Source organism: Coregonus lavaretus, assembly GCF_964263955.1.
Source record: "Coregonus lavaretus genome assembly, chromosome: 37".
In the NCBI taxonomy this organism is placed as follows: Eukaryota; Metazoa; Chordata; class Actinopteri; order Salmoniformes; family Salmonidae; genus Coregonus; species Coregonus lavaretus.
In genome coordinates this window covers 32,647,033-32,670,054 of record NC_140024.1, presented here as the reverse complement: position 1 = coordinate 32,670,054, position 23,022 = coordinate 32,647,033, and the positions used below count along the sequence as shown (strand labels likewise).

Here is a 23,022-nt window from a genome sequence, read left to right as displayed (position 1 = left end):
CACACACACACACATATATATATATATATATATATATATATATATATGTGTGTGTGTGTATATATATGTATGTGGAGATGTGCAATGAGTTGTATAATGTGATATTTCATAAGTAACAAGAATCCTAGCATTCTTTGGTTGTTTTACCATATTATGTATGTGTTTTTTTACATATATTTATTTAATTTGTTTAATTTAGTCGTTAATCTGTTCTGTCCATCTGAAACATTAAACAATGTATATTATTGATGTGAAGCACTTTAAATTGGCAACATTACTACTGATCTGGACCACATTGTACTAAGAAATAAAGAAAACCCTGTTAAGCATCTAATGTATAGAATACACTTCCTTCTAATGCAGTGTTTCCCAATACTGGATCAGGGGACCCAAAGCGGTGCACCTTTTTTTTTTTTTGTCCTAACCCTAACACACCTGATTCAAATCAAAGGCTTGATGAATAATTCTTGATTAGTTGACTCGAGTGCTAGGGCAAAAACAAAAATGTGCACCCCTTTGGGTCCCCAGGACCAGGATTGAGAAACACTGTTCTAATCGCACCAACATTTATTCTAGCACTTATTCCGTAGTAACCAATGACCTTTCAACCTTGAGCTAATTCAATTAAAGGCTCAGTTTGCCTAAAATGTCACACAACAGATTAGTCTTTTACAGTGTATAGAATTCAGTCTCTCAACTGTGATTGTTTTTAATCATACATAGATACCATGTACAGTATATTCATTATAAACGGTATATTTCTTCCATATGATTTGAGCATTCGGTTACAAGACACACCCAGCTTCAGTTGTACTTTATAAAGGGTTTGAATCATGGTCAGAACCCTACCATACATTAAATAAACCACAGGCACAGAAACCAAACTATTTGTTGTGTATTTAATTATGTCTTGTAGGCATTATTTTGTCATGTCAATCCTTTGTGCATGGCAAGAGTTATGAGTGTGGATGAGATTAAATGAAACCAAGACGCCACCTAAAGAGACTTGAAACTGCCATTTGTGACTGAATTCCATGTTGTGCAGTTGAAACTGCCATTTGTGACTGAATTCCACGTTGTGCAGTTGAAACTGCCATTTGTGACTGAATTCCATGTTGTGCAGTTGAAACTGCCATTTGTGACTGAATTCTACGTTGTGCAGTTGATTTGTGTAAGCATTCTTTTTTCTTATTTTTAAAAAATCAATTCCAAGCAAGTTGATGGCTATATTTTCTCCACGATCTATATGACCTTTAAAGTGTTGTTGTGACCCCATTAAGGGCCAATAAGACTCATGTATGTATTATATCAGAAATTAATGTAAAATACGATTAAAAAGTTAATCCTCTTTTTGCCTTGTCTCCTGAATATATATCTTAATAGGAACGATACTGACATCTGCTGGATTCTTTAAGGAATAACACATGATTTAAACTTAATTTAGCGTGCAGGTTGTTTAATTTGATGTTTTATATTATATCAAACGACTCATTCCATACATGGGCTGTCTCAGAAGTCCAGTGAAGTTATGTTTGACATTCTGTCAGGGGAATAGCCCTGTTTAATAGTGAAATCTAATTATTCTGATGTGAAGCCTAATAGCTATTGATTAAATGCTCTTTAGATGGCCCTCTGTCCCTAGGCACAAGAGAGTAAGAGAGATGCTCGCATAATGGCAGTGATGCATGTTGAATATTAATCTTTTTTGACAGTAATTGCTCCCCACATGAAGGCTCCTTTTCATTTGAATACTAACCACTCATGTGCATTGTAACATGTTTACACAAGCTAAACTGAAGAACTCATTGATGAACTATTCCATCCACATAATAATGGCATTGAACACAAGTTATTTGATAATTTTTGCTGTTGCACATGGTATATTTTAGATCAGGAACACAGTATTGATATGATCATTTATATATTTACTGGCTTGTTAAGCCTTATATCACAAACTATTAAACATTTGATTCAGCACAACTTCACAAGTTCAATTGACATTTGAGTGAAATAGTGACATTGATTACATTACAATGATTAACAGATACCGTTGAAGTATGATTATTTTTCAGTTTTTATCATATGATGATATATTTTTAAAGATATATTTTAGTATGACTGTATACATGAGTGTGATTGTGAGAAGCCATTAATAAAAGTATTTTAAATTACAAGAATGAACAGACCACATAAACCATTACACCCTTGGTAAATAGTGTCTGAAGGCTGCCCTCAATACAAAACAATACTCTTTTGAAAGTCGCTCAAACTGTTTGTTGTGCTACGCCCAAACATGTAAAAGCCCACTTAAATATGTACTGAGTGAACCCATTTTTCACAGTGAATGATTTCAGATTTATTTGCTTTTTTGTTACAATAGTTCAAAATGGCCAGGCCAAACATGAGAATGAAAGGATATGGTTTGTACATCATAGAAGTAAGTACACGTTTATCAACCTATTAGAGTGGCCATCAAATAATGTTTGTTCCTGTTCATTATGATTTGTAATGACAACATTGGTCATGGGATCTAACTCTAAATGACTCCTTTGATAAAGGCCAATACAAAGTTAACCTGCACTTGTCCTGTCACTGTGGACATCACATTGAACAGGTGGGGACTGGAAATGTGCAACAGCAGTCCCTCTTCAAATAACCCCTCCACATGAGCCTTATATGGTTGACTAAAGTAATCCATAATGGATTTGTGTCATCAATCATTACATTCAAGATGAATTGCATTGTTATGGAGTAACGTACTCCACACAGTGTGGTAGGCCTGTCCCTCTTAGGAAAAAGGGGTAGTCATGTATGGTATAACAAAAGAAAATGCAAAAATATAAGTACAACACTGGAAAGCTGGGGCGTTATCTTATTCATGATTAGATATAACATACTACTTCTAGTTGAGGCATATTAACCATTTCCATGAGGACTTTGGGGGCTCTATAAATATAATGTCCAAAAAATTGTGTGGTATGTGTAGTGACCATAGTCTGAATTACAATGGAGATAGTGCCATCTACTGGCTCATATGAATGTCCTCCAGCATTTGTAACTTTTCACACCTACAGTCGATGGGTCCCTTTTCCCGAAGCAGTGCCAATTCCACTGCTATCTCGTTCCAAACCCGTTGTCTGTTGATGCGTGTTTACCAATCCTATTTTAACAAATGTATTGGGTGCTTTAAACACCTTGTTAGTTTATATTATAAAGATGTATTCAGGGTGTGCAATGTTCTAAAACGTTTGTAATTGAAGAGAGAGTACACTATGAACTGTTTTAAAGGTACAATGCAGACGTTTTTATCTCAACATCAAATCATTTCTGGACAACAATTAAGTACCTTACTGTGATTGTTTTTAATTCAAATGGTCAAAAATAAACAAAAATGCTTCTTAGTAAAGGGCAATTTCTCAAGCAAGAATTTAGCTAGGACTGACTAGGAGTGGTCTGAGTGGGGAGGGGACAATTGAAAATGTAGCTATTATTGGCAGAGAGGTTTGGAACTCTCTGTCTTATTGGTCTATTAAAGGGATTCTCCGGTACTCTTGTATATTTTTTAACCAGTAGTTCTGAAAGTAGCACTCACGAGCCAAAAGTGGTCCCCGAAAATGGTGTACTACGTCACATACAGTTGAAGTCGGAAGTTTACATACACTTAGGTTGGAGTCATTAAAACCCGTTTTTCAACCACTCCACAAATTTCTTGTTAACAAACTATAGTTTTGGCAAGTCGGTTAGGACATCTACTTTGTGCATGACCCAAGTCATTTTTCCAACAATTGTTTACAGACAGATTATTTCACTTATAATTCACTGTATCACAATTCCAGTGGGTCAGAAGTTTACATTCACTAAGTTGACTGTGCATTTAAACAGCTTGGAAAATTCCAGAAAATGATGTCATGGCTTTAGAAGCTTCTGATAGGTTAATTGACATAATTAACTCAGTGCCTCTTTGCTTGACATCATGGGAAAATCAAAAGAAATCAGCCAAGACCTCAAAACATTTTTTGTAGACCTCCACAAGTCTGGTTCATCCTAGGGAGCAATTTTCAAACGCCTGAAGGTACCACGTTCATCTGTACAAACAATAGTACACAAGTATAAACACCATGGGACCACGCAGCCGTCATACCGCTCAGGAAGGAGACGCGTTCTGTCTACTAGAGATGAACGTACTTTGGTGCGGAAAGTGCAAATCAATCCCAGAACAACAGCAAAGGACCTTGTGAAGATGCTGGAGGAAACAGGTACAAATGTATCTATATCCACAGTAAAACGAGTCCTATATCGACATAAAATGAAAGGCCGCTCAGCAAGGAAGAAGCCACTGCTTCAAAACCGCCATAAAAAAGACCAACTACAGTTTGCAACTGCACATGGGGACAAAGATCGTACTTTTTGGAGAAATGTCCTCTGGTCTGATGAAACAAAAATAGAACTGTTTGGCCATAATGACAATCGTTATGTTTGGAGGAAAAGGGGGATCTTGCAAGCCGAAGAACACCATTCCAACCGTGAAGCACGGGGGTGGCAACATCATGCTGTGGGTGTGCTTTGCTGCAGGAGGGACTGGTGCACTTCACAAAATAGATGGCATCATGAGGAAGGAAAAGTATGTGGATATATTGAAGCAACATCTCAAGACATCAGTCAGGAAGTTAAAGCTTGGTCGCAAATGGGTCTTCCAAATGGACAATGACCCCAAGCATACTTCCATAGTTGTGGAAAAATGGCTTAAGGACAACAAAGTCAAGGTATTGGAGTGGCCATTACAAAGCCCTGACCTCAATCCTATAGAAAATGTGTGGGCAGAACTGAAAAAGCGTGTGCGAGCAAGGAGGCCTACAAACCTGACTCAGTTACACCAGCTCTGTCAGGAGGAATGGGCCATAATTCACCCAACTTATTGTGGGAAGCTTGTGGAAGGCTACCTGAAACATTTGACCCAAGTTAAACAATTTAAAGGCAATGCTACCAAATACTAACTGATTGTATGTAAACTTCTGACCCACTAGGAATGTGATGAAATAAATAAAAGCTGAAATAAATAATGCTCTCTACTATTATTCTGACATTACACATTCTTAAAATAAAGTGGTGATCCTAACAGACCTAAGACAGGGAATTTTTACTAGGATTAAATGTCAGGAATTGTGAAAAACTGAGTTTAAATGTATTTGGCTAAGGTGTATGTAAACTTCCGACTTAACTGTATGTGCAGATATGTGCACCAAGTCGTTGCTCTTTCGCTCTCTCTCTCTCTCGCTCTTCTGTGGGTGCATCTTCCTAGCTGTCACATACATGGCAAGGTGCTGAAGCTCATTGGTTGAAGTCAAATTGCTAGGGGGCTGGCCCACGTGGGGGGAAAATGTAAGGAAAATGGAGAAGTACAGCTTCCAGAAAAACAGTTTCTTTATTCAAACTAGGGATTTTGTGGCTAATTGAGGTAAGAAAGTAATTCTGCTCATAGATTACGCATGTATGAACTACACAACTCCACTAAAAGGGCAATATCATAATTCTCACAATTTCGCAGCATTATTCCAACCTCAGTGTGGAAATAACACCACATGACCAACAGTATGTGGACACCTGCTTGTCGAACATCTCATTCCAAAATCACAGGCATTCATATGGAGTTGGTCCCCCCTTTGCTGCTATGACAGCCTCCACTCTTCTGGGAAGGCTTTCCACTAGATGTTGGAACATTGCTGTGGGAACTTCAGCCACAAAAGCATTATTGAGGTTGGGCACTGATGTTGGGCGATTAGGCCTGGCTCACAGTCAGCGTTCCGATTCATCCCAAAGATGTTCTATGGGGTTGAGGTCAGGGCTCTGTGCCGGTCAGTCAAGTTCTTCCACATCGATTTCGAAAAACCATTTCTGTATGGACCTTGCTTTGTGCATGGGGGCATTGTCATGCTGAAACAGGAAAGGTCCTTCCCCAAACTGTTACCACAAAGTTGGAAGCAGAGAATCGTCTAGAACGTCATTGTATGCTGTAGCGTTAAGATTTCCCTTCACTGTAACTAAAGGCCCTAGCCCGAACCATGAAAAACAGCCCCAGACCCTTATTCCTCCTCCACCAAACTTTACAGTTGGTACTATGCATTCGGGCAGGTAGCATTCTCCTGGCATCCGCCAAACCCAAATTCGTCCTTTGGACTGCCAGATGGTGAAGAGTGATTCATCACTCCAGAGAACGCTTTTCCACTGCTCCAGAGTCCAATAGCGGCAAGCTTTACACCACTCCAGCCAACGCTTGGCATTGCGCATGGTGATCTTAGGCTTTTGTGTGGCTGCTCAACCATGGAAACCCATTTCATGAAGCGCCTGATGAACAGTTATTTTGCTGATGTTGCTTCCAGAGGCAGTTTGGAACTCTGTAGTGAGTGTTGCAACCGAGGACAGACGATTTTTACACGCTACGCGCTTAAGCACTTGCGGTCCCATTCTGTGACCTTGTGTGGCCTACAACTTTGCGGCTGAGCCGTTAATGCTCCTATAAGTTTCCACTTAACAATAACAGCACTTACAGTTGAACGGGGCAGCTCTAGCAGGGCAGAAATTTGATCCTATCACAGTGCCACATTGAAAGTCACTGAGCTCTTCAGTAAGGCCATTCTACTGCCAATGTTTGTCCATGGAGATTGCATGGCTCTGTGCTCAATTTTATACACCTGTCAGCAATGGGTGTGGCAGAAATAGCCGAATCCACTAATTTGAAGGTGTGTCCACATACTCTTGTATATATAGTTTATATATAAAACAGGAAAATCACGTTTTTGACTGCACCAAATCGTTTCAAGCATATCTCAAGAAGTGTTTTTTGTTACGAATTCCCTGCCTGTGACTCTTATCAGCACCTCACAGCCCTTTCAAGCTGCACAGCTCACTCCCCATCCCCCAGGATGCCTGAGTGTCTAGTAGGTACCATAAACCAGCCTTTCACTCTCCCTGACCTGTGTGACCTGACCCTGTTGGTTGCTAAGGGGCACGTTGTCAGAGGGCATGACACCTGACAGATCTTCTCACACTCTCCTCACTTCTCCTCTGAGTGACTTGTGGGATGGAATGCGTGCAGAAGTACTTTAATATTGTTATTGTAACTTTGTGTGTTTTATTTATTTTTTATTATACAGTCCTTTGCTATTTACATTTTACATTTGACATTTTAGTCATTTAGCAGACGCTCTTATCCAGAGCGACTTACAGTTAGTGAGTGCATACATTTTCATACTGGCCCCCCGTGTTAATCTTGTTGTTCTACTGTTAGTACCAATCCATTCCATTCAGTTGTATTCTGGATCCATTTGCTTATCCTGTTGTATCCATTGCATATATTCATTATTTTCCTGTATAATAGATAACCACATCTTTTACACGTCTATTGAAATCAAATCAAATGTTATTTGCCACATGCGCTGAATACAACAGGTGTAGACCTTACAGTGAAATGCTTACTTACAAGCCCTTAACCAACAATGCAGTTTTAAGAAAAATATACAAATAGTCCGGGTAGCCATTTGATTAGCTGTTCAGGAGTCTTATGGCTCTGGGGGTAGAAGCTGTTAAGAAGCCTTTTGGACCTAGACTTGGCGCTCCGGTACAGATTGCCGTGCGGTAGCAGAGAGAACAGTCTATGACTAGGGTGGCTGGAGTCTTTGGCAATTTTTAGGGCTTTCCTCTGACACCACCTGGTATAGAGGTCCTGGGTGGCAGGAAACTTGGCCCCAGTGATGTACTGGGCCGTACGCACTACCCTCTGTAGTGCCTTGCGGCCGGAGGCCGAGCAGTTGCCATACCAGGCGGTGATGCAACCAGTCAGGATGCTCTCGATGTTGCAGCTGTATAACTTTTTGAGTGTCTGAGGACCCATGCCAAATCTTTTCAGTCTCCTGAGGGGGAATAGGCATTGTCGTGCCCTCTTCACGACTGTCTTGGTGTGTTTGGACCACGATAGTTCGTTGGTGATGTGGACACCAAGGAACTTGAAGCTCTCAACCTGCTCCACTACAGCCCCGCCGATGAGAATGGGGGCGTGCTCGGCCCTCCTTTTCCTGTAGTCCACGATCATCTCCTTTGTCTTGATCACATTGAGGGAGAGGTTGTTATCCTGGCACCACACTGTGTGTGTGTGTGTGTGTGTGTGTGTGTGTGTGTGTGTGTGTGTGTGTGTGTGTGTGTGTGTGTGTGTGTGTGTGTGTGCTCTGATCGGGGAGGTGCTAGTGGCACAGACTGAGAGTGACTCTCTTTTGTGGAGGAAATTATGTACAAAACGTCTATGGAGACAACTCCATTACATAGAACAAGTTGGTGGTTGGGAGAGGAAAATCTAAACAATAAACATTGTCAGAATTAATTCAGACAGGATAATGGCATTGGTGGCTGTGCTGCACAGGTAGCTAGGTTTTGTTGCATTTTGCATTGATTGAGGACATCAAAAGATGCCTAAAGTGTCATGTCAATCAAACGTATCTATTGAAACGGAATATGGGATGGATCATATCTACTACATAACTAACACAGTTTTAAGCACTCAAGCAACGTTTCAGGCATTTTGAATACACCCCCAATGAGCGCGATAACGTAGCGTAGTGGTCGTCCACGTCACGTGACTGCACGTCATCACGCTTGCACTAGGAATTGCAAGATGGCGGAGAGTGCGGAACTGAAGGTAAAGCGCAGCTTGAAATCATTATAAATTTAAACGGTTAGCAAACGACATAATGCCAACGCAAGTCTTCGCATGTGTAATTTAAACGATAACGATCTCATTTTAGTGTGGATTTATGTGTATTGTTTGTGCATAAGGATAACTTTAAATGAATTCACTGTAAGGCAAAAGCTAAAACATGTTATTGTTGATGTTGAGAGAGACCCGCTCGTTCGTTAGCGGTCTCCTGCATGGAATATCTTTATTAGCTAGCGAAATAATTAAAAAGTATATTTATTTTCGGTCCATTAACATTTTGTAAACATTTAGCTAAAAAGTATCTTATGACAATGATGGGTCATAGTTGACTGTTTGAATGAGGATGCCACTATAAGCTAATTAGTTGTTCAGCGTTTGGAGAGGGTGCGAGCGGTTTTGACGGTCTGTCAAGCTAGTGAACAGAGGCTCCCGCTAGCGATGGGAGAAGGACAAAATGTGTTTCTTGCTAACTTAGGCTACTATTCAAGCGCTTTCAGTCGTTTTATCAATTTCTCAAGACGCATAAAATTATGCACTTTTAATGGTGTAAGAGTGACAAGACATTATGCTCTAATTTGAAAACGGTTTGTAACATGGCTAGTTAACTTTAACACAGCAGAGTGGAGAAAAAGTTAATGCATTTGTATTTCCCCAGCTGACTCACTGAGTCATAGTGATAGATGTTGTAAAACGTGTAGCAATGTTCTTTTGATATGTTGGTATCCTTGAACACGTCTTGACTTTAAGCTAATCTTAACACGTTGCTATGGGTTCATTACAGTTCAAGTTCTGGTAACTTGTCTTTAGTTAGTTCAGCCCTAATTTACCGGCTTTATCACAGTTGCCAACAGTATTTTTCAGTGACAACACGTTTCTGGCGGCCTTCTTCCGTTAAGCACAGGTATTCGGAGCATGCTAGATAGTTAATTTGCACAGGTCCCTCTGTGTTCCGTAAGCACACGCTATAACATGGAGATATGGCTGTGTGGGAACCCTATAAAGGTGTGTATCAATTTAACCTTTTGTTTTTTGAAAATTATTTCTCGCTGATATGAAAGATGAGGTTCTTATGCTTCCAAAACCGTACTGCAAGCGATGTGTGTTAATGTTCAGGCCGAGCGCCGGGCTTCTTAACAAAACTCCCCTGTACAGAAGATGCCTTCGTCCAATGACTCTTATGCGTAACGAAATGGATCTGAGAGTCATGATCAAGGGCTACATTTAACCCTAAACTATTTGTCAGAAATGCAAACCTGCATAGCAACCTTTTCTGCCTCAATGATTTCGATCAATGTTTCTGCATGGTGCCTTCAGAGCAGTTGTCTACTTGCCTTCCTATAATTATTTAATTTAAAGCTTGTGTGGTCCATAATCTAGTGTACCAGGATCACAAGTCAGTAGCAATTGATTCAGATGTAGACATACTTCAAAATGACGTGTTCTTTATTCAAAAAGAGTGACATCACAGTGACTGCATCAGTTTTCTCACGTCAAACATTTGATTTAGAATAGTTTTTCAGGCTGGGTTTTATTATGAGTTGTCTCAGTCTGCACATCTATTGTGTGACATTGCAGCGGACGATATGAGTTAGGCCTAACTGACGATACCAGATGCTTGACAGGCACCTATTGAGCTGCTATTGATCTGAGTGGTATTTTTATACTTTTTTTTCTCCAAAAGTGTTGGTATTGCTGTGTGCTTGGAAACTAAGTCCATATTGATGTCCTCCGGTGTAGCCTCTCTCTTCTACTGCATTGGTATTTAGGTTTTTATTATTCACAAACATTGTCTGTTGTTAGTTTCTGTTCCTAAACGATGTCCAGGCTCAAACTCGGAGCAGATTGAGTTTGTATGATATGAGATTGCTTGCTACAAATCGTATTTCGCCGCTGATGATTGTTTCTTGCAATCACTACACTCCCATCAGGTCATCAACACTACAGTGGAGGCAGTCATTGCCATGCAGTCTCGCCTTCTCTTCTCCTTAGCTCTGCAGCGAACGCTAGACCCACTGACCTGGTGTCTTCCAGAGTTGGGGATTTGATGAAGTGAGAATACAAGACTCCCGGTTTGTTATGCAATAGGCTATACCCTTCCTCCCAGTGGTAATGTAAGTGATAGAAGAGCTTTGCAGACTTTGTGAACCATAGCTAGTGGTTGTAGTGCTTACTGAATCCGTTTCCTCTCCTCTGCACTGAACTAGCATATGTGGAGGTGTGAGGTGGCACAAAGTTAATCAGTTGCTTGATTGGTCATGTGATCAGATGACTCAGAGTTCTTTCTCATCCCTGAATACAGATCTGATTATGTAGCTCCATTGTCCTGTAGCTCAGTTGGTAGAGCATGGTGCTTGCAAAACCAAGATAGTAGGTTCAATTCCTGGGTCCACCCATACTTAAAATGTATGCACGCATGACTGTAAGTCGCTTTGGATAAAAGCATCTGTGAAGTGGTATATAATAATGTAGCGGTTTCTATCTGCCCCTTTAGATTGGAACAGGATGTTCACTGTTTGCCTGTTTCTTTCGTCCTCCTGGGGTGGGGGTTTGTTGAAGACGGCTGAGTCGTGCTTCGAGATGGATTGATCCATAGCTCAACTTTAGGCTCAAATCATCCATGGATTCAAATAATCGGAGGTCCCTGTTAAAGAAGTCTGTCAGAAATTGGCCTCAAATGGCATCCAATGTAGGCTAGGCCTATTGCGTTGATTGTCTCTGAAAGCTATAGCCTAGACGCAGCCTATAGTGTTGCTTAAAACATTTCATTGTTTCTATTGTGAATGTCCTTCATCTGCATTAGTCTCATTCTGCAGACAGCTGCACCAACGGGGCTGTACAGTAACTCTTCCTACTCTGGAGGCTTACAGGTGGTGTCTATTTGTGGAGCCTGTGGCTAGGCTAATCTCTAAATGACACAGGTCCTTCTCTCTCTCTCCCCTCCTCCTTCACAGCACCAGGCTACCTCTCTCTGCCATTCTCTAGGCTATTCAAAAGAAGAGACGCGTGCTCAGAAATCACCAAAGTGGATGATGACTGTTTTCTTCTCTTGGGTGTGTTACTGTGTGTGTGTGTGTGTGTGTGTGTGTGTGTGTGTGTGTGTGTGTGAGAGAGAGAGAGAGCGATGATGGGGGGTTGTGTGGTGTGATGTTACTGCTTTGAACTCATAGCCTACTACTACTCAAACTGTTCCATTGCATCATGACTAACTATTAACTGATAGGCTATGTTTTTGGACTGGACTGTTTGTGAAAATCGGATTCTTCACAGGTGGATTTTCATGAATGGGGGACTGTGGCATATTTCAGAGTCTTGGAGCTGACTAAGAGAAACGTGCTATATTGACACAGCATGACCTCTCCTTTAGAACAGACACCCTTTAGTTGAAGTTAAATAGATGAGTGCCTTAGATAGATCATCAATGGTATCCGCCAGCCAGACTGCTCATTGAGGACCGGTGGTGGAGGTAAAACAGCAGAAACACATGTGTCTTTACTGAGGTCAGTCTTCCCTTTATTGTTCACAATGCCTTTATTGTTCAATGCACAGTGTGGTGTTGAGCCAGAAATTTCATTATAGCCTTCGGGTACCAAAAGTAGAATTGACAATTTCTGCCCAAAATAGCCTGCCTCTGCTTTGCTCCAGGCCGAGGTGATTTTGAAGCCCTGTGTTGCCGTGGAAACATGTAACTGGTGTTACAGGCAGGCTGGACATATAATGGAAGCAGGTTTGAGAATCATTTGCATTGAAGCTTCTTTGGATAGCAGGTTTGGATATCTAGGTTTCAGACCAGGTTTACGGCTGACATCAGATCAGTTGAAAAGTTCTGTCTGATCAAAGGCTGTAACACTGGTGGTTACACTGTTCCTCTTGTTGAGGAAAGGTTTGAATATGTTCTTAAGGCTGCTGAGAGAAAGGTTTGAATATGTTCTTAAGGCTGCTGAGAGAAATGTTTGAATTGTTCTTAAGCCTGCTGAGAGAAAGGTTTGAATATATTCTTAAGGCTGCTGAGAGAAACCAGCAGAGGGATTAGGAGGGAAAATATATCACCTCTCTCAACAGATGATTTCCTCCTACCTGGGAGCAGCTCCAGTACCAATTTACAGGTTTCCCAGTTTCTCCTCACAGTTAGCCCTCTGTACACCTTCCTACAAGCCTTTTGTTATAATACTGCAGCCCAAAGAGACACTGTCTAGGGATGAAAGCTCAAATAAAAAAGAAAGGCATTAAATGGCCAGTTTCTTATTATTTTAATACAAATGTTAATTATGCTCCTATAAAAAGTGAAAACCAAATTTTCTGATTCTGACACCGCGTTATTATCGTAGACACTTCATGCCAGTCAATTAAAACAACCATTACCCCAAACATTTGCATAGATTGTATGTACATGACAGCAGGTTGTGACCCGGCCTCACCCTCTCACTTAATGACTAAATATAGAACTGTGCCTCTCCACTGGCCTCTCCACTGGCCTCTCCACTGGCCTCTCCACTGGCCTCTCCACTGGCCTCTCCACTGGCACTGGCCTCTCCACTGGCACTGGCCTCTCCACTGGCACTGGCCTCTCCACTGGCCTCCCCACTGGCCTCTCCACTGGCCTCCCCACTGGCCTCCCCACTGGCCTCTCCACTGGCCTCTCCACTGGCCTCCCCACTGGCCTCTCCACTGGCCTCTCCACTGGCACTGGCCTCTCCACTGGCACTGGCCTCTCCACTGGCCTCTCCACTGGCCTCCTTACTGGCCTCTCCACTGGCCTCTCCACTGGCCTCTCCACTGGCCTCTCTACTGGCCTGTCTCAATCACATCTGAGCTGAACATGTCTCATAAAGAAATCGAGTGTGCCTAAGACTACATGTATTTCCAGTGGATGCTCTAACCAGTTGGAGTTAATTTCAGTTGGCACGTTAGGCCACAACCGAGGAAATACCATTTCTATTCCCGGAAACAGAAATTAAAAGAACATCGTAACCCTACCAGTATACGTTGGTTTCACTTGTTTATTTCGGTGTTGAACGACTGTGCAGAAATGTGCATGATGTTTCCTGTGTCATTGCAAGTTACTTGCAATGACACAGTCAGCTAGCAAGCAGAAACACACACGACATGAGTCTGCTGAGAGAACTAGCCGGGCTACCTCATGGTCAACCTCTGTGGACTCACTGGCCTATCTTCTAAGCATGAGACAGCGTTGCACTACAAAACCATGCCAGTGTGTAGAGGCCTATGTGTGGATGAGTGAGTGAGTTGGGACTCTGGAGTGCAGTGGAGATGAGGTTATGAGACTGAGCAGTAGCCTACAGCCGATATCTCAGTCTGTCTGATTGCAGTAGGCTACAGCAGATATCTCAGTCTGTCTGATTGCAGTAGGCTACAGCAGATATCTCAGTCTGTCTGATTGCAGTAGGCTACAGCAGATATCTCAGTCTGTCTGATTGCAGTAGGCTACAGCAGATATCTCAGTCTGTCTGATTGCAGTAGGCTACAGCAGATATCTCAGTCTGTCTGATTGCAGTAGGCTACAGCAGATATCAGTCTGTCTGATTGCAGTAGGCTACAGCAGATATGTCTCTCTGATTGCAGTAGGCTACAGCAGATATCTATGTCTGTCTGATTGCAGTAGGCTACAGCAGATATCTCAGTCTGTCTGATTGCAGTAGGCTACAGCAGATATCTCAGTCTGTCTGATTGCAGTAGGCCACAGCAAATATCTCAGTCTGTCTGATTGCAGTAGGCTACAGCAGATATCTGTCTCTCTGATTGCAGTAGGCTACAGCAGATATCTCAGTCTGTCTGATTGCAGTAGGCTACAGCAGATATCTCAGTCTGTCTGATTGCAGTAGGCTACAACAAATATCTCAGTCTGTCTGATTGCAGTAGGCTACAGCAGATATCTCAGTCTGTCTGATTGCAGTAGGCTACAGCAGATATCTCAGTCTGTCTGATTGCAGTAGGCTACAGCAGATATCTGTCTCTCTGATTGCAGTAGGCTACAGCAGATATCTCAGTCTGTCTGATTGCAGTAGGCTACAGCAGATATCTCAGTCTGTCTGATTGCAGTAGGCTACAGCAAATATCTCAGTCTGTCTGATTGCAGTAGGCTACAGCAGATATCTCAGTCTGTCTGATTGCAGTAGGCTACAGCAGATATCTGTCTGTCTGATTGCAGTAGGCCACAGCAAATATCTCAGTCTGTCTGATTGCAGTAGGCTACAGCAGATATCAGTCTGTCTGATTGCAGTAGGCTACAGCAGATATGTATCTCTGATTGCAGTAGGCTACAGCAGATATCTCAGTCTGTCTGATTGCAGTAGGCTACAGCAGATATCTCAGTCTGTCTGATTGCAGTAGGCTACAGCAGATATCTCAGTCTGTCTGATTGCAGTAGGCTACAGCAGATATCTCAGTCTGTCTGATTGCAGTAGGCTACAGCAGATATCAGTCTGTCTGATTGCAGTAGGCTACAGCAGATATCAGTCTGTCTGATTGCAGTAGGCTACAGCAGATATCTCAGTCTGTCTGATTGCAGTAGGCTACAGCAGATATCTCAGTCTGTCTGATTGCAGTAGGCTACGGCAGATATCTCAGTCTGTCTGATTGCAGTAGGCTACAGCAGATATCTGTCTGTCTGATTGCAGTAGGCCACAGCAAATATCTCAGTCTGTCTGATTGCAGTAGGCTACAGCAGATATCAGTCTGTCTGATTGCAGTAGGCTACAGCAGATATCTCAGTCTGTCTGATTGCAGTAGGCTACAGCAGATATCAGTCTGTCTGATTGCAGTAGGCTACAGCAGATATCAGTCTGTCTGATTGCAGTAGGCTACAGCAGATATCTCAGTCTGTCTGATTGCAGTAGGCTACGGCAGATATCTCAGTCTGTCTGATTGCAGTAGGCTACAGCAGATATCTCAGTCTGTCTGATTGCAGTAGGCTACAGCAGATATCTCAGTCTGTCTGATTGCAGTAGGCTCCAGCAGATATCTCAGTCTGTCTGATTGCAGTAGGCTACAGCAGATATCTCAGTCTGTCTGATTGCAGTAGGCTACAGCAGATATCTCAGTCTGTCTGATTGCAGTGCTGGGCTGGACTGGACTGCAGTAATGAAATAACAGTCCCCAGGGTGTCCCAACAAGCTAGATATGTAACATGGGCTCTTCTAATGGTATGGAGCCCTTTCCAGCTACTTGCCTAGTTCCTAGCCTACCTTCTAACACCGCTTCCTAACAATAGGTTGTGTGGGCCATGCATGTAGAAGAACACAGGACCTGCATGAGCGGGTAAAGGAAAAGAAACCATGCATCCAATGACAACGCTGCGGAGATTGAAGAAGTGCGCACAATTTTGCAACGGGATGCGGCTTATAGGGGGAAAGCCCAGTGGATTGCAATTGAAGCTTTCTTCTGTTCACCTTCTCTCTCTCACTTGCATGTGGGTAGGAGTCGATGTGAGACTGTCTCTGTGTTGTAGTTTGACCTACGACACCGTGCAGAGAAGACTTTCTCTCTTTCTGCCCTCTTCATCTGAAAGCAGGTTGTGCCTTCCTCAACCTCTTGCATGCTCTCCCTTCCTCTGTGGATGATTGAGGCCAAGGTCAAGGGAGAGATCAGCCATAATCCAGCAGGTGGTTCCCTGTGTTGCTGGGAAGTTGTTATTCCTGTCATCAAAGCAGCAACCTGTACACTGGCATTACACTGGCAGTAACCTGTACACTGGCATTACACTGGCAGTAACCTGTACACTGGCATTACACTGGCAGTAACCTGTACACTGGCTGTAACCTGTACACTGGCATTACACTGACAGTAACCTGTACACTGGCATTACACTGGCAGTAACCTGTACACTGGCATTACACTGGCAGTAACCTGTACACTGGCATTACACTGGCTGTAACCTGTACACTGGCATTACACTGGCAGTAACCTGTACACTGGCAGTAACCTGTACACTGGCATTACACTAGCAGCATTGACTCTACTCTTTTGGTTTCAGGTAAAAAAAACAACAACATTGTAGTGTCGAAGTCTGGACTTGCGTTGTGCTGTGCTCAGTCTAGCGGGGGGGGGTTGAGAAATTAGCCCTGCCTGTGGGCAAGCTGGGACCAGACTTCTGTAGCCCGGGGCAAAGTGGCACACCTGCCTTTCTGCCAGACATAGGCTACAGCCCAGGTAGGTCCTGTCTGAACCACATCCTCACTGCCTGAGCTTTCAAAGGGAAAAGGGGGCATGTCCTCCTCCATTAAGTCTCCATACTGTCCTGGTAGATGTAGTAGAAGTAGTAGTCCCGCCTCTTCTCTCCTGTAGCTAGTTCCTTCCTCTTGAGACAGTACTGTGCCCAGAAAGCACAATGAAACAAGGTATTTGAGAGTTGAGCTCGAGCCAGTGGATCTGGAAGGATAAGAGATGGGAGGGAGGATGAGGAGGGGGAGGGAGGATGAGGAGGGGGAGGATTGACAGAGGGAGGGGGCAGGGGGAGAGCTGGCACACAGAATAAAGCACTACTCCTTCTAGCAGGGCCTTATATAATGGGCAGGTAGAGTCCACCCCCACAACAGCGCCACACACACACACACATCCATAAACGCACTCACTCCCACACTGCAGAGCTGAGCTTCCTGGCAGGCCATAATTTTACATTTACATTGTAGTCATTTAGCAGACGCTCTTATCCAGAGCCACTTACAGTTAGTGAGTGCATACATTTTCCATACTGGCCCCCCGTGGGAAACGAACCCACAACCCTGGCGTTGCAAGCGCCATGCTCTACCAACAGAGCTACAGAGGACTTACATACTGGAAGTAACTTAGCTACTAAATCAGTGCATAATCAGTTTCATCTCCCAGTCACCTAGCTAGAAATGAGGAACGGCATCTCTGTTAGCCAGTAAGGCACACGGTATAAGACAGGCAAGGAGATGTGCAGTGTGCGTTTTTGACTAATCCCTCCACCGCTCTGGCTATCCAGCTGGATTAGAGTTTGGGGAAAGGTCATCCAAAGGTTGTGGACCACAGAACACAGCAAAAGCTCTAGATTACACTGATAGAGGGTCAAAAGCTGCGACTGTCGGGAACAAACCGTCCAGACAAACAGACCCTGCAAGAACAGCAACATGAAGGCTTTGGTACTCTGTGACTAATCTTAGTGATGGGGGGAGAATCGATACAGTTACATATCGGGATATTATTTTTGACGATATATCGTATCGTTTTGGCAATATAATTTTTGCGCTAGTTTGCTGTACCTGCACCAAAACTCCAGCATTTTTACTTCATAGCTTGTTCTCCATCTTCTTTTTAAAATAGCCAATTTGTTTTCAGTACTTTTATTTCCATGACTGATCAAAACTTGTTTTCTCATGGCTCTCTGTCTCATCTTTCTACAGCAGACATATGGTGAGCGATATGTTTGGAACACAGTATGGAATCGCAATACATATCATATCGGCACTTAAGTGTGGTGATAATATTGCATCATGAGGTCCCTGGCAACTGCCAGCCCTAACTAATCTGTGATAATACTGTACCCTGTCTCACTAGAGTTATTGTCTGCCAGTAAATGGAAGAACTAGGATGAAGACCAAGTGTTGGAAATCCAGTGTATTTTCTGTCCTGAAAGAAGAGCTTGCAAAGTGTTCTGAATTGTATTACATTTACATTACATTTTAGTCATTTAGCAGACGCTCTTATCCAGAGCGACTTACAGTTAGTGAGTGCATACATTTTTCATACTGGCCCCCCGTGGGAAACGAACCCACAACCCTGGCGTTGCCAGCGCCATGCTCTACCAACTGAGCTTGTATTTATCCATACAAGATGTGGTCTGAAAATAATAAGCATCAATACTAAGATAAGGCACATTCATTTAGCAATAACAAACAAGATATACAGCTCTCATCTGTTATAATAATCCAATGACTGAAACGAAAATACAAGTAGCTAGCAACATCAGACTAACCAGCTAACAATGACAGGCGAAAATGTAGCTAACAATGTTAGCTAGCTAGCATTAAAACGAGATACATAATGCTGTAATAATGACGAAAATATTCTTAAACTATTGACAACTTCGTCAGTAAAACAGGGGGAAAACATATACCTTACTTACTTGGTATTGTGTATCACGTTACGTAACATTTCCCTTTTTAGAGCAATGGAAAATCTAAACCAGGTTAAGGTCATTTGTTTTAAGAAGAAGACATGTTGATTCAACCGATTTCACACTGGCACTTTTTGTCATTTCAAGCCAAGAAAAGGCAATGATTGATTCAACACATAGGCTAGGCACAAAAACAAATGCCATATTATTACTTGTTTTACCAAATATTATGATTGCGATTAACTTCCGATATAGATGAAAATACTTGGGTGAACTGTTGAAATCATAGAAATATAATAATTTATATTAAGAAGCAAAGTGGAAGGCAGCATTGTTCTTGTTTGGAACAATCTGTTGACTGCATTTGACCAAACAGAACAGAAACAGCAAACTTATAGTGAATCTAACAGCGAGAAGGTGGAACTGCGCTGCTTGAGTGGCAGGGGGCGGGGCTTGGCGTGTGTGGAAAGCAGACGCAAGAGCAGAGAGACGACAAACTGAGTAAACTATCAAAACTGACCTTACACACGGCTGAGTGGCGTTTCAAAATAGTTATTGCGACATGGATATTGCACATGTCAATATTGCGATTTAGGTGTGAATTCGATGAATTGTGCAGCTCCAACAGCCTACCCAAAATGTGGCCATTTTAGATGAACATTTCTCCCTCTCTATCAGCCCCTAGACAGGCAGAAGGGACATTGTATCACTTCAATCTCACCTAGCTTCTTTTATGTCAGCTTTTGGCAGGCTGCTGAATGTCTCAGTGTAATTCTTTACACAGTGTGTGTGTACGGAGGCATGTGGTTGTGTGACAGTGCCTTGAATGTGTGCGGCATGACTGCTCTGTGCGTGTTAGCATTGTGTTAGCATTGTGTTAGCATTGTGCAGTGTGCACGCTCTTTTTGCATGCTTGGCCTTTGTGTGTTTGTTCTGTACCTTTTGTGCCAGTACTGGCTGCTGGCCTGGCCCCTTCATGTGTACTCCACTGCTCGTGTTTAGAGAAGCCCACACGAGATGAAATGCATTGGACTGGGTCGTGTGTGTGGCTGTGTGTGTGTGTGTGTGTGTGTGTGTGTGTGTGTGCGCGTGACAGCCCTAGTGACTCCCAAGTCCTGCATCAGAGTGTATTTGCCAGCCCCAGCAGTTCTATAGCCCTGTGCGTCTTCTGACAGATGAAACAGTCCATTCAAAGAGGCTGCCGTCTGCCGTGCAGCTGAGCACTGGCCTGCCTGCTTACGCCTTCAAAGGCCCTTTATACTGCCTGGTTGGTTTCATTCCTCCTCCTCTGTTGTCGAGGGGGCTACAACGCGCTAGGGCACTAACAGGTGTGTGTTCAGTCTGGATAAGAGACTGTGTGTGTCAGTAGTCCTATGTGTTTGACGTTGAACTAGTCTAAATGTGTACGTGCACACATGCATGTAAGGGCTTTAGCATTTCTGCGTCGGAGGGTTGCGTGTTGGTTAGCACGCTTGTTTTCGTCTCGGGTTGCCTCTGTGTGTGGGGGGGGGTTTAATAACATCTAAACCTCTGAAGCAGTGTATCACTCTGAGTAGGACCATATCACTCCCTCTCTCTCACCCTCCCTCCTTTCCTCTCTCTCTCTCCCCTCACTGTTATCACTAACCAGTACCTCTCTCTCTCTCTCTCTCTCTCTCTCTCTCTCTTTCTCTCTCTGCCTCTCTCGCTCTCTCTGTTTTTCTGCTCTCTTCCTCCCTGTCCCCTCTCTTTCTGTCTCTCGCCATCTCCTTTCCTCCCCCTCTCTCTCTCTCTCTCTCTCGCTCTCTCTCTCTCTCTCTTTCTCTCTCTGCCTCTCTCGCTCTCTCTGTTTTTCTGCTCTCTTCCTCCCTGTCCCCTCTCTTTCTGTCTCTCGCCATCTCCTTTCCTCCCCCTCTCTCTCGCTCTCTCATTCTCTCTCTCTCTCTCATTCTCTTTCTCTCTCTCTCTCATTCTCTCTCTCTGTCTCTCTCTCTGTCTCTCTCATTCTCTCTCTCACTCACCCTCCCGCCCTCTCTACCCCTCCCCCGCTCTCTCTTGCTCCTGCCTCTCTCACTCTCCCCTCCCTGCCTCTTTCCCTCTCCCCTCCCGGACTCTCTCACTCTCCCCTCCCGGACTCTCTCACTCTCCCCTCCCTGCCTCTCTCACTCTCCCCTCCCTGCCTCTCTCACTCTCCCCTCCCTGCCTCTCTCACTCTCCCCTCCCTGCCTCTTTCACTCTCCCCTCCCGGACTCTCTCACTCTCCCCTCCCGGACTCTCTCACTCTCCCCTCCCTGCCTCTCTCACTCTCCCCTCCCTGCCTCTCTCACTCTCCCCTCCCTGCCTCTCTCACTCTCCCCTCCCTGCCTCTCTCACTCTCCCCTCCCGGACTCTCTCACTCTCCCCTCCCGGACTCTCTCACTCTCCCCTCCCTGCCTCTCTCACTCTCCCCTCCCTGCCTCTCTCACTCTCCCCTCCCTGCCTCTCTCACTCTCCCCTCCCTGCCTCTCTCACTCTCCTTTCCCTCTCTCACTCTCCCCTCCCTGCCTCTTTCACTCTCCCCTCCCGGACTCTCTCACTCTCCCCTCCCGGACTCTCTCACTCTCCCCTCCCTGCCTCTCTCACTCTCCCCTCCCTGCCTCTCTCACTCTCCCCTCCCTGCCTCTCTCACTCTCCCCTCCCTGCCTCTCTCACTCTCCCCTCCCTGCCTCTCTCACTCTCCCCTCCCTGCCTCTCTCACTCTCCCCTCCCTGCCTCTCTCACTCTCCCCTCCCTGCCTCTCTCTCTCTCCCCTCCCTGCCTCTCTCACTCTCCCCTCCCGGACTCTCTCACTCTCCTCTCCATGCCTCTCTCTCTCAATTCAATTCAAAGGGCTTTATTGGCATGGGAAACATATGTTTACATTGCCAAAGCAAGTGAAGTAGATAGTAAACAAAAGTGAAATAAACAACAAATATTAACAGTAAACATTACACAAAAGTTCCAAAAGAATAAAGACATTTCAAATGTCATATTATGTATATATACAGTGTTGTAACGATGTGCAAATAGTTAAAGTACAAATGGGAAAATAAATAAATATGGGTTGTATTTACACTGGTGTTTGTTCTTCACTGGTTGCCCTTTACTGTGGTATTTCACCCAATAGATATGGGAGTTTATCAAAATTGGATTTGTTTTCGAATTCTTTGTGGGTCTGTGTAATCTGAGGGAAATATGTGTCTAATATGGTCATACATTTGGCAGGAGGTTAGGAAGTGAAGCTCAGTTTCCACCTCATTTTGTGGGCAGTGTGCACATAGCCTGTCTTCTCTTGAGAGCCAGGTCTGCCTACGGCGGCCTTTCTCAATAGCAAGGCTATGCTCACTGAGTCTGTACATTGTCAAAGCTTTGGTCAGGTATTCTGCCACTGTGTACTCTGTTTAGGGCCAAATAGCATTCTAGTTTGCTCTGTTTTTTTGTTAATTATTTTCAATGTGTCATGTAATTATCTTTTTGTTTTCTCATGATTTGGTTGGGTCTAATTGTGTTGCTGTCCTGGGGCTCTGTGTGGTCTGTTTGTGTTTGTGAACAGAGCCCCATGACCAGCTTGAGGGGACTCTTCTCCAGGTTCATCTCTCTGTAGGTGATGGCTTTGTTATGGAAGGTTTGGGAATCGCTTCCTTTTAGTTGGTTGTAGAATTCAACAGCTCTTTTCTGAATTTTGGTAATTAGCGGGTATTGGCCTAATTCTGCTCTGCATGCATTATTTGGTGTTTTTTGTTGTACACAGAGGATATTTTTTGCAGAATTCTGCATGCAGAGTCTCAATTTGGTGTTTTTCCCATTTTGTGAATTCTTGGTTAGTGAGCGGACCCCAGACCTCACAACCATAAAGGCCGATGGGTTCTATAACTGATTTAAGTATTTTTAGCCAGATCCTAATTGGTATGTCAAATGTTATGTTCCTTTTGATGGCATAGAAGGCCCTTCTTGCCTTGTCTCTCAGATCGTTCACAGCTTTGTGGAAGTTACCTGTGGCACTGATGTTTAGGCCGAGGTATGTATCGTTTTTTGTGTGCTCCAGGGCAACGGTGTCTAGATGGAATTTATATTTGTGGTCCTGGCAACTGGACCGTTTTTGGAACACCCTTATTTTTGTCTTACTTTTTGTCAAGGCCCAGGTCTGACATAATCTGTGCAGAAGATCTAGGTGCTGCTGTAGGCCCTCTGTGGTTAGTGACAAGCACCAGATCATCAGCAAACAGGA

At 43.7% G+C, this 23,022-nt stretch overlaps 1 protein-coding gene across 1 annotated transcript in view; it reads left to right on the top strand.

The window, feature by feature from the left end:
* Positions 1-8,675: 8,675 nt before the first annotated feature.
* LOC311111127 (E3 SUMO-protein ligase PIAS1-like) overlaps positions 8,676-23,022 on the top strand; it is a 92,299-nt gene continuing 77,952 nt past the window's right edge. The window contains exon 1 of the mRNA XM_084153815.1: positions 8,676-8,686. The gene's annotated coding sequence lies outside the window, so the exon portion shown is untranslated. The remainder of the gene's footprint in view (positions 8,687-23,022) is intronic.